An 11,919-nucleotide genomic window follows, 5' to 3' on the forward strand; every position below is an offset into this window, starting at 1 on the left:
TCGCAGATGGCCTGGTGTTGTGTGTGAGAAGCTGTGTGCTGAAATTCAAAAATTATCTTTGTAGTCCTTTACCAGCAGTGAATTTGCACACCCCTCATGAACTTGAGACAGCCTGTTCTGAGTCTTCAATTTTTTTTGAGTGTTGGTTTCCCCCTTTGTAAGAAAAAAATATTGACCCAAATTCGTTGTAGGTTATAAAAAAAAACATACACCATTTCCCTGTTCTTTTATCCAACTACTCTAAACTTCGTCTATTTTACAAGGTATTGTTTTGACCATAGTTACAAGCTTCCATGGAAGCTGTCATTGTCTGATCAAAAACATTAACTAATTAGAAAGAAGCAAATATGGTGTTGGAAAACCTCTAAAATGAATAAATCCTCATAATTCTGATTTTTTTGTAGAGAAGATACATAACAATAGCATCACTCTCAAGAACCAGAGAGAATTAACACGAGGCATCAGCAAATGACCCTTAAAAAGGAGATTTCTCATTAAATGAACCAACCCTGAGGCCATCACTTCACTCAGAGATTGTCCTTGGTGCATTAATTTTGGAAGACAATGCAGATAGAAAAAATTAAGAAGACATATGGGAATCTTCAAAGAGTCTCTTGAGGCCTCAGGCAAACAGTCTAGAAGCAAAGTTTTTAATACACAGAGACACTTGACATTCATCAATTATCCACATAAACAGATCAATTCCACTTTATGGCTTCTAGCTGACCATACCAGAGCAAAGGTGCCATCTATGAGAAGGTTGACTTTGTATCAACTGAAATATTGAGCACCACTCAGGAGTAAAGAATAGTGTGTGCTCAGATTAGTCTCATTAAAGATGGAAATGATAGGTAGAAGTTTTTTACCTGGATTGCATTTGCAAGTAAGACACACTTACTTGAAAGATATGTGTGAACAGAATCATTCAGAAAATAGTACCAGAAAATAGTACAGTCTACTCTGGGCTTATAACATCTAAGCTTAGGACAAGAAAAAAGGGAAGGGGTTGAAAATTCAGAGTCCCTACACAAATAAACCTCAGAATTTGATAAGTACAAAGAGTTGTAAATAATGCCTGGACTATATATGTTTAAGTAAATAGAAAACACATATTCCCTCTCAATGTATTAGGTAATAAGGAAAATATGATAAAATTATGAGGTGCTATTTGAGTTAAGACTGGAGGGTGGATAAGAGGGAATTCTTTTCCTACCAGGGTTGTTATTATTTGTAATGTCAGATAGCAAACAGTGATAAACAATCTTTTTTTTCCTGGTTTTTTGGGTCACACCCGGCAGTGCTCAGGGGTTACTCTTGGCTCTGCACTCAGAAGTCACCCCTGACAGGCACCGGGAACCATATAGGATGCCTGGATTTGAACCACTGTCCTTCTGCATACAAGGCAAACACCTTACCTCCATACTATCTCTCCAGCCCCCAGTGTTACACAATTTTAAAGCAATGTTTTAGAGCAACTTTATTATAAGGGTAATTTATGAGGCATTCATCAAAATATCAATGATTTTGCAACTATAGTTTGGTGGACTAGTTATGAAATATTAAGCAAGAACTGGCCAAAAAGCTAGAGATAGGGCCGGAGAGAAAGCACAGTGGTAGGGCATTGGTTTCCATGTGGTTGACTTAGGACAGACCTGGGTTGGATTCTCTCGGCATCCCATAAGATCCCCAGAGCCTTCCAGGAGCAATTTCTAAGCACAGAGCCAGTAGTAACCCCTGAGCAGTATTGGGTGTAGCCCAAAAACAAACAAAAAAAAGTAGGAGAAAAGAAATATTAGTGATAAAAAAATTAAGTATTTAGCTCCTTTTGTGAACATTATATCTACAACTATATATGATCCAACTTCCTGTAAACTAAATGAAACTAAAATATGACTGAACAACTCCTGAACATGGGGAAAGTAAAAAAAAAAGAAAAGAAAAGAAAAGAAAAGAAAAGAAAAGAAAAGAAAAGAAAAGAAAAGAAAAGAAAAGAAAAGGTCAAAAGAATAGAAGTAGAAAGAAAAATCTGGGATGCAATGTTCCCTTGTCTAACCCTTACTCCATCAGTGACTAGACCTGCAAGTAGAAGTAAACTCAAAATCCAGAGCTTCTCCCTGAAGGCCAAAGGATGTGAAACCCACATATGAAAATCACCCAAATTAGCAAAATCCCAAACTTAAATAAAACCCTCATAGGCTCACAATGCTAGGACCAGAAGGCTGTAATTATGTAGTAAATGACTCAAAATGGTGTCCCACAAGTATGTTCTCCCAGTCCTACTTCTGGTCCTGCATAAATGACAGTCAAGGGATTCCCACTTTTTATTTGTTTGTTTGTTTATTGGTTACCTACCACAGTGCTCAGGTGTTATTTCTGGCTCTGTGCTTATAAATCACTCCTGGTTGGCTAGGCGACCATAAAAGAGATCTGGGATCAAACCCAGATTGGCTGCATTGCAAGGCACTGTGCTTTCTCTCTGGCCCCAAGTTATTCTCAATTTTTATTGGAACTGGAGGAATCTCATTTCCAGCCCCCTAGAAGACTGCTGAGATACTACTGCTGCCATCTCTGTCCTCTTGCTTTGTTTTGCTCAAGATGATGAGTCATTTCCCTCCACCTTCATTTTTGCTTTTTATAGATGCCATGATCTTGCTCCAGCTAAATGATGGTATCTTCTTTCCTCCCTCCAAAAATCTAAAAGTATTTTTTATATAAATGCCACCTCTAGGTTTATTCTCTGCCTCTGTTCTGTTACTGGCACCTTCTCCCTGATCTTCCTCACTCTTTTTATATATGGCCCTAGGACACCAGTGTTTTTTAGAGGGAAAGAATTAACTTAAGTCTGTTTTCTGATTTTTCATATACAGCTACCCAGTGGCTCCTTCTACATCATCAGCCACAGGAGGGCAGTGGGTTTAAACTTAGGGTCCCACAAGACATTCTGTGTTTGAATAATTTAAAAGTTGAGGTCTTAAAGTGTGGATGTCAATTAATCTCACTCTAAGTGCTGACTGGGATGCTTCCCTTTGGGAACTGACAGGTATTGGTACATCCTCAAGTACTGGGACCTAGCTATTAAAAATGAAACAGGTTGCTTGAACAGCCACAAAGACAATATACAGTAGGAGTTAGGACTCAGGGAAGAGCAACCTTCATCTCTGACAATCCTTTGCGTATAGAAGAGGTAGCTGTTTTACATAATTTGTAAAAACAAGCATAGAAATAAATAAGTAAAACGAAAAATGAATGTAAAATCAATATAGAAAGCAAAGTATAGCATTAGAGGACTAGAATTAAGGGATACTCCAAGGTAAAGCAGTAGGATGTCCTGTCAAATCTCCTTTGAGAAAGATCATGCCCAGAAGCATAGTGGCAACAGAGGGACAGAAGCATAGTGGCAACAGAGGGACAGTCTTCCTTCAGAGATATTCAAAATGTAGAATTAGCTCAAAAGTCTATAATTGATCTGGTGAAAAGTGTGGGGTGGAGACAATAGTATGATCCATATCATTCACATCCAATTTTTATTTATGGTGGAACCTCTCACTGTGTGGTCTGGCTTCTTATCAAGTAAGTGCATTAAGTTTAAATGTCCACTTTGAAAATTATGTTTTCGAACTTTGCAATATAGTTCAGAGAGGTAAAAATAAATGTTTTAATGAACATTTTGACTGACTACAATTCTTTGTGCCTTTTTTGTCTTTATGGGCGCTTTTGGAATGAGAGTTAAGTTTCTGAACTGGTAATATGAAAATAGATACTGAAGTATAATTTGATGGAAGACAAAAGAAAAACCTAGAGTGGAAGTATAACAAATGAAATTAGATAAAAAATGAATGGCTTGTTTGTTTACTCCATAATTAAATAGGTACATGTAGGGTTTTAAATATTGTAAATAGTGTGTTGGGTATAATGACAGTATTAACCAAATCTAGAGGTGAATATCAATACTGAATAATAAGGATTATTGCTGCAGTTATGCAGTGTTGGAAAGGGTAGCACACATATCTAACCATGAATTAAGTTTATTTTAGACTCTGGTTTCTTAGATCAGTAGAAAGATCTTTTTCCACACAATTGAATATTTACCTGTACTGTAAATATTGAGCTAGATTTGTGATGGAGTTTACATGAATCTATCAGCAATCCTCTTTCTAGACATCAATAGACTAGTCATAAGACACTGGTAACTTTGATATTCATAGGTCATACTAAGTGCCTTGATATTGAAATTAATGTGAACCGTGTCCATTATAAAAAGATAATTTTGCTAATCAACTTGTGCAGAGGGCACCATCTTCAGTATTTGGGAAGATATCTATAGAAGTAAAAATAGGACTTTGTAAAAGTAACTTATTAAAAGAATAATCATATTGAATCTTGTGAGGAGGTGAGTTTGCTAAAATTACATCATCTTGAAATTACATTTTTTCACTGTGTATTATTTTATATAATGATTTATTTCCAGAACCAGCCCTTTACTTTTTGTAAACCAAGAAAGTCCTCTTTACCATTACATTATTCAGATTGTCCCATATTTTGTAATAAAACCCAAGTCTTCATTCCTCAGATTTCTCTCCCTATTTAGTACACACTGTGCAATATTTGAAAATTATCTTTTAGAAAATCATGACTCAACTATAAAGTCTCAAAGAAAGAAGACATATGTGTCTTTTTATTAAGATTAAATATTCTATAATTTTAAACTTATTACATATAAATAAATGTGTATAAATATATATAAATTTATATTTATATAACCTTATATAAATATAAATTGATGTAATATATAAAATATATAATATTATATAAATCGTATAAGTATTACATAAACCATATAAAATCATATAAATATATAAATATTATATAAATAAATTTACTATGATAAATTTAATATAAAATATAAATTATAAGATTTATATTTATATATGAATTTATATGTACATTTATATATTAATTATAATATAGAAATTATATATAAATAAAAATATAAATTATATATAAATTTATCTATGTTTATGTATAAATATATAAACGTACATATTTATAATTTATATGATTTTTAATTTTTAAATTTAATATAATGAGTCTCTATAGTTATTACACAATAATATCTAGATTTTTTTTGTGTTTTCAATTATATCCACTGCTGTAATGGACATTAAACAGCAGAGCACTGTCTCACTCCTTATAGCTTCTTCTCTCTGTTCCTTTAATTCACTATAATTTTCTGCAATTTTCTTGACTTGAAAAAGTCAATAATAACTTAATAACTTAAGTTATTAACTATAAAATGAGGACAAGAATATTTAACACATTACGAGGTTTAAATGGAATAATGATTATGAAGCACTTGGATTCACTTCTGCATATAACCAGCTCTTAATAAATAATTTATATTTAAACTATTGGTCTTAATTACTGTTTGAACCCAAGTAAAGATCATCCTCCAAAAATTTTACTTTCTCCATCGTAAAAAGAGGAAAAGGAATAAAAATGGTTCTTCCTGTTCTTCGTAAATGACTTAATTATCCCCAAAATATTGTTATAATATGACAAAATGTATAACAAAATATAACAAAAATACGACAGTGTATTCATTAATATTTATGATTTTTAGTGGTTCTCATTAGTATTACTACCATTGCTCATTAGCTGTTATTATTATACTTCTTAGAAACTTAGAAAACTTAGAAGAAATGAAGAGGTAACTCTAAATTTTCTGTGCCAATCATCAAAATTATTTATTAGAACTCAAACTGTTGCTATAATTGATTCTCAGCTCAAGGTTGAGAATTGTCATAAGATTATGAGTTGGAAGCTTCCTCTTAACCATGGCTCATATTATACATTAATTATTGCTTATTACTTCTGCCCTGTAAATAATAGAGCTAGAACTGTTTACTCTTGCTCTGAATCAAATTACAATTTCAAACTATCATAATTAGTCTTGTCTGAAGTGACAGGTCAAGGGTGATATGTCAAGATTTCATCATTAAAGATTTAAAAACAACACATTCTTAATATCTCAATCATTATTTTAGTATATTCAATAATAGTTAAAAATACACAATTAGAACTTATTTTCTTTGGCTAAAAATTTTGGGGAACTCTCATTTATCAAAAAATAATTGTTAAAATAAGAAACCATAAATATTTTTCTCAAAAATTCAATTTCTCAGAAGAACCATGACAGTTGGAGAAATAATGGGAATTTCTCCAAAAAAGAGTTTAACCACTGGACTGTACACCAATGGCTTCAGACCTTTTGTACCTATGCTCAGGCAGCTCATAACTGTGTTGAGGTAAACCCAGGACTTTCAAGCTCTGGATACCTGCTGACCAACACCTTTGTGAAACAATAGGCAATGCTCTGACTATGGCTAGATAATAAAACCCTTATCGAAAAAAAAAAAAGAGTCCTCCTCCCTCCTTCCCTCCCTCTCTCCCTCTCTCCCTCTCTCCCTCTCTCCCTCCCTCCCTCCCTCCCTCCCTCCCTCCCTCCCTCCCTCCCTTCCTTCCTTCCTTCCTTCCTCCCTCCCTCCCTCCCTCCCTCCCTTCCTCCCTCTTGCCCTCCTTCCCTTTCCTTTTTCCTTTCCTTCCCTCCCTCCTCCTAACAGTAAATATTCTTTATAATAGTTTATTGAATGTTCAGAATAAAATGATGAAATAAACACTAGGAGGGGAAAACCTACAGGGAAGGGTTCAAGGATGAGGATCCATGGACTTGATTCCTGGGAAGGAAACAGTCCTGGGCTGAGCTAGGCAGAGGCAGTATTGGTCTGTTCAGGAAAAGAGGTGCTTTCCCTGGGGGGGGGGGGGGTGGTTTCCTCTCCTCCCTTCTAGGCATTGACGTTCCAAACCCCCTTCTTGGGAGAGAGAGCATGGTGGCTAGAGAGCATCTCGTGCCTGTGGCCGGTGACACAGGCGCGGGTCACCCCCATTGTGTGTCATCATCAGGCTCGCGGGGTTCTGGATTTCTTCCTGGCCAATGAGGTTCGAGACCCTGAGCCCCACCCACGAGCTCACATCTCTAGTGCATCTTTAGGTCTCTGTGGAAACGTCGTTCGTGGTGAAATATCCTGTGGAGACCCCACTGACCTGTCGAGATGGACCCCCAAATCCCCTCCCAGTCCCTCTCCCAAACCCCATATCTGGATAAGCTACTCGAAAAGAAGCGAAAGATGCAGTTGGCTAGAACCAGAATAATAGTAAGAAATCAAGTGTGGGCAGGATGGATGGACAAGCCTAAGGTTCAAGCAAGGTCCCATGGGATCAGTGTGTGTGTGTGTGTGTGTGTGTGTGTGTGTGTGTGTGTGTCTGTGTCTGTGTCTGTGTGTCTGTGTCTGTGTGTCTGTGTCTGTGTGTGTGTTTGTGTGTGACAAGTGCCCCAAGATTGAGCCCTCTGGCAAAGTAGGTTGTGACCCCCAAGGATGCCCTCTACTCGAGGCATAACCTCCTCCCTTCACCTAACCCAGGGCTCTTGGGTGCAGGGCTCCAAAACTCTGGATCATGTTCATAAGGTTTCCTCTGTGAACTCAGAGAGGGAGGAATCAGGACTGTCCCTCTCTAGATGAGAGCCTGGCCTTGGACCATTTTCCTATATTCACAAGGTCCTACCTAGAATTTCATCTTTTCTTTCTCTCACGTTCAGTGGGATGCTAGGGCAGCTGGCTACCTTACATGTTACTATGACCTATGATTGGACTTCATTGTGCCCAAAGCATTACCACTTCACTTGAAAGCTATTTTGTTCGAGTCCCACACTGAACTGTGTTCAGAGATCTCACTAGGTGAAACTTTGGGACAGTATGCTGTTCACAGGATTTGAGGCAGGTCCCTGCAACCTCCCTAACACTCTATCACTCCATCCACTGCATAAAAATTTAGTTGGGTTGATTCATGTCTTTTTACTCTTAAACATTTCTGTTCAATTTCTTGCCCTCACATTCTCATTGCATACTATCAGGTATGCTTTCTGGAGTAAATTTAGGATTGCTCTCCTGAAGTGAAATCAGATTAGGTTCTGTCCTCCAAACAGGACACTCCCTGATACTGTGAGTGCCACAGTCTATGTTGGGCTCTTGATACATCCAGATTTTCTGACTTCTCCAGAGAGAAAACATTTTATGCCAACAAAATTTTGGGAGGGGAAGTTTAGTGGCCTGACTTGCTTCTGCTTAGCTAAGGTTCCAGAGGTCAAATTGAGGCCAGGTGTGAAATGGCTCTAACCAAGTTCTTAGCAAGATGTGACCCACCACCACCACCCCCATCTCCAACAACTCACACGCTAACTTCTCTACTACATACATGAGGGGTTTGCCCCAGAGTTTGGAGTTAGAAAAAAGCAAATTCAATTACATAGATGTCTCCCCACTCCTCACCCAAGTTTGAGCCCAATTTTATTGACAGTCATTTGAGACTCTACTATCCTTTTATAGGGACAATTAATAAAGAACTTTATCAATAGGCTGTAAAAAAAAAGATGAGAATCATCATACTGCCTTGCTTTTCTGCAGCTGAGAAAGTATGAACATGAAAATAATTGTATCCCTGGCAAGGGGCATACTAAGAATACCAGAGGCAGTCTCCAGGAGTGCCAGAAGCCCACGGCAGTAAGTCCTTCCCTGTGTGGCTTTGCAGGAAAGGGGGAGGGAATTGCACCCAGAGGAATCACTGGTCCCCACATGCCCATGTTATGCTCAGTCTGGCATGGGGGAAACTGCCTCAGTGTGTTTCAGTTTCTCAGATGTCTTTAGCACCAAATGCCTTTGGACCAGATGGAAAGGAGTGGCCCTTGGACCACCTTGCCCACCTGCTTGGTGGGTAACCTCAAGACACCAGGCTCTTGTATCTCTATTCATCTGTCTTATGCCATTTTTAATTATACTGCCAGTATACTGTCCAGTCTGATGGACCATACAGCATTGGCACCTCTGTTTAAGCAAACCCCTTCAATAGAAAGCTGGTCCTGGTTTCTAAATGGGTTTTAGGGAGGATGAATGGAGCCCTTCTGGATTCCTCCAATCCCTCTGGACCTGATGAGAGGGACTCACATTGAATGAGTCACAAAATAAGAGTACTATGGGGGCAAGGACACACATAATGTTCTACTGGTCTCTCCATGATGTACTCTTTGTTTCCTTCTTGCTCTCTAATATAATGAAGGGGTCTGTCCTTTGTCATATCCCCAAGCATGACCTCAGGACACCTGGTCTCTCTCACTGTCCTCATTCCTCTTGTCCTTGTCTGCTCTGCCATTGTCATCTCCTTGTTGCACCTGACCTGCTCCACTGAGGAGTGCTCTCCCCATCGGCTCAGTGGCTGGAGAGGCAGTGTGCCACCAAAGCCAACCTTCTCCAGCCCTAATACCCTTCAAGTTTCATTCCCAATTTGGGAATTTGTGGCTCTTTTCCCCCCTTGGCCTTTTTTTGGCTGCCTTCTGCGCTGTTTCTTTGAGAAAGGCATTTGGGGATGGGCTTTGGTGTTTGAACATCCTCTCCCTATTCCAAGAGGAAAGAGAGAGCAGAGAGCCCTATTTGCACAATAGAACGTAAGTTCACCAAGAAGGGTTTGTTGAGGTGCTGACTGGCCCACCTGTGTCTTCCAGTGTGAAAAGCAAGATCTGTTAGGAGCCAAAGTTGCATTGCTTCAGGAGGAACTAGTGGACCTCAGGAGGAAGGTAACTCCTGCTGCAGGATGGTGAGAGGTGGGAAGTATCACTGATTGGCAGGAAGTGGATGTTCCTGGGACCCGGAGTAAGAGAGAGAACTATGGCAGTTTTATCAGGAAATGGAGAGTAGGGATGCTAGAGTCTCGACGCAAAAGTCTGCCTCAAGAATGAGGCAGCAGGAGAGATTCTGGATGGTGTCAGCCATGCACTCACATGAACTTTACACACAGTTCACATGGCAGCACTGAGGACCCTTAAACAGGGTGGAGGTTTACTTAAACTATGATTAGGGGGATGACAGATAAAGGCAGTGGCCTTAAGGCAGAGTGTAGCCCAATATCTTAGGTCCTGAGAGAAATTTCATCAGGACTTGCACAGGGAACTAACGGATTGTCCCATGTCCTGTCTGCCTTGAACTTGTGAGTGGCCTTGCGTGTCCAAACTCAGGATCATGCTATCACTGCTGCCCAGCCTCACTGCCAGCATTCTGCCCACAGATGAGAGAGCAGGACCAGCAGGCGCTGGCCCTGCGTCAGGAGCAGTTAAAATCCCTCCACCACCTGCAGCTGTGTGTGGACCAGTTCCAAGAGCACCTGGCCAGCTCTAGGGAGCTGACGGCCCAGAATGAGGCCCTGAAGCAGCAGGTGCTGCTTCAGAAGCAACATCGAGAAGAATTGCAGAAGCAGAAGGAAAAGGCCCAAGCGAAGGTCTGTCACCTGAAAGAGCAGCTCAGCGAGACCCAAGTGAGAGACCGGCCCAGGCTGTGGGGCAGGAAGACCTGGAGCTGGCGTCCCCCCTGGAGCCCTCCTGACCTTCTTCCCTCCCCTCCAGGGTCTCCCGGAAACCACAGAGGAGCTGAAGCCGGAGCTGCAAGCCAAGCTCAGTGTCCTCGAGAGTGAGTGGCAGACTCCCAGGGAGTGTGAGGCCCCTTTTGGGAGGAAGGCCGCTCAGGGGGGCCCGTTCTGCTCTGGCTCTGGTTTTCTGACACCCTGGGTTCCTCCACAGGCAGTGAGGTGGAAAACACCCAAGGAGACGAGCAGTGGGCCAAGGTGCTGGAGCTCATGCGCGATGAAGAGGAGGCTGTGGTGAAGACCAGTAGCACCAAGGCCCAGGTCAGCTTGACAGCCCCGCTCTGTGTCTCAGGGTCACACACTAACTCTGGATTTCCCTCCCTCCATTTCCTCTCAACCGCCACTTCCTCTGGCACACATGGGCCCCCCAAACCTTCTTTCCTTAACATTCCACATACATGATTGGGTGCCTCAGAGGGACTGTTCTTCCTGAGGCGACTTCTCCACAAATTCCCTAGTGCCTCTTTCCCCAGGTGAAGCTCGAAGAATGGGTCGAGATTGACCTGAATGCTCCTCAGGAAGACCCTCGTGGCAGGTGGCAGGAGCTGAACTGGGCCGAGTACCTGCTCCTCGCAGATATCCTCGCTTTACACCAGGACGCTGACACCCAGGAGGACATGGTGGAAAGCCACCCGGCTCCGCAAGAACAAACACGCCAGGGTTGGGGGTCTTTTTTGGCTAAGCTACCATTTTTCAATGGGTCCAAAAGCAACAAAGCAAGGAATATCTACCACCTATAATCACGACCCTCTCCCTCGCAGCATCCATCCTCTTTCCCCCATTTCCCCGTTCTTGTTTTGCTTCCTTTCCTGCCCTCATCTGTTATATTCTCTGTTCATTCTATATTAACCCCAGTTAATAAATTGAAGTTGATGTTACTTTTAGCTATGTTTGAATCTTATTGGATGGTCTAGCTTATCGAGTTCCATTGCTTTTATGTTTTTAATGCTACAGGACTGCAGGCATCTGATGCTATGTTTTGTTCCACATAGCTTCATTACACTACTCTCAGTTCTTCATGTACGTGGAATAGCTAATAAAGCATGTCCAAAGTTCCAACATATTAAAAGAAAACCCTCTGTGAAAAATAAGCACATCCAAACCTGCATTCTACCCTACAGTGTAAAAGAATGAAGCACTTGACCTTTAGACAAGTAGAAAGTTCTTGATATTTAGGGGTGCATATATAAATGATATTTATTACTGTTGGGTAAGAAAATAATTTATAATCTTAGTTTTGTAAAAGTATAATATATTTTTTCTTTTTGGGTCACACCTGAAGGCACTGAGGGTTTTTTCCTGGTTCTGTGCTCAGAAATCGCTGCTGGCAGACTCTGGAGACCATATGGTATGCCCTGAATCAAACACAAGTCTTTCCTGGGTTGGCCCCATGCA

This window comes from Suncus etruscus, chromosome 5 (genome assembly GCF_024139225.1).
Source record: "Suncus etruscus isolate mSunEtr1 chromosome 5, mSunEtr1.pri.cur, whole genome shotgun sequence".
In the NCBI taxonomy this organism is placed as follows: Eukaryota; Metazoa; Chordata; class Mammalia; order Eulipotyphla; family Soricidae; genus Suncus; species Suncus etruscus.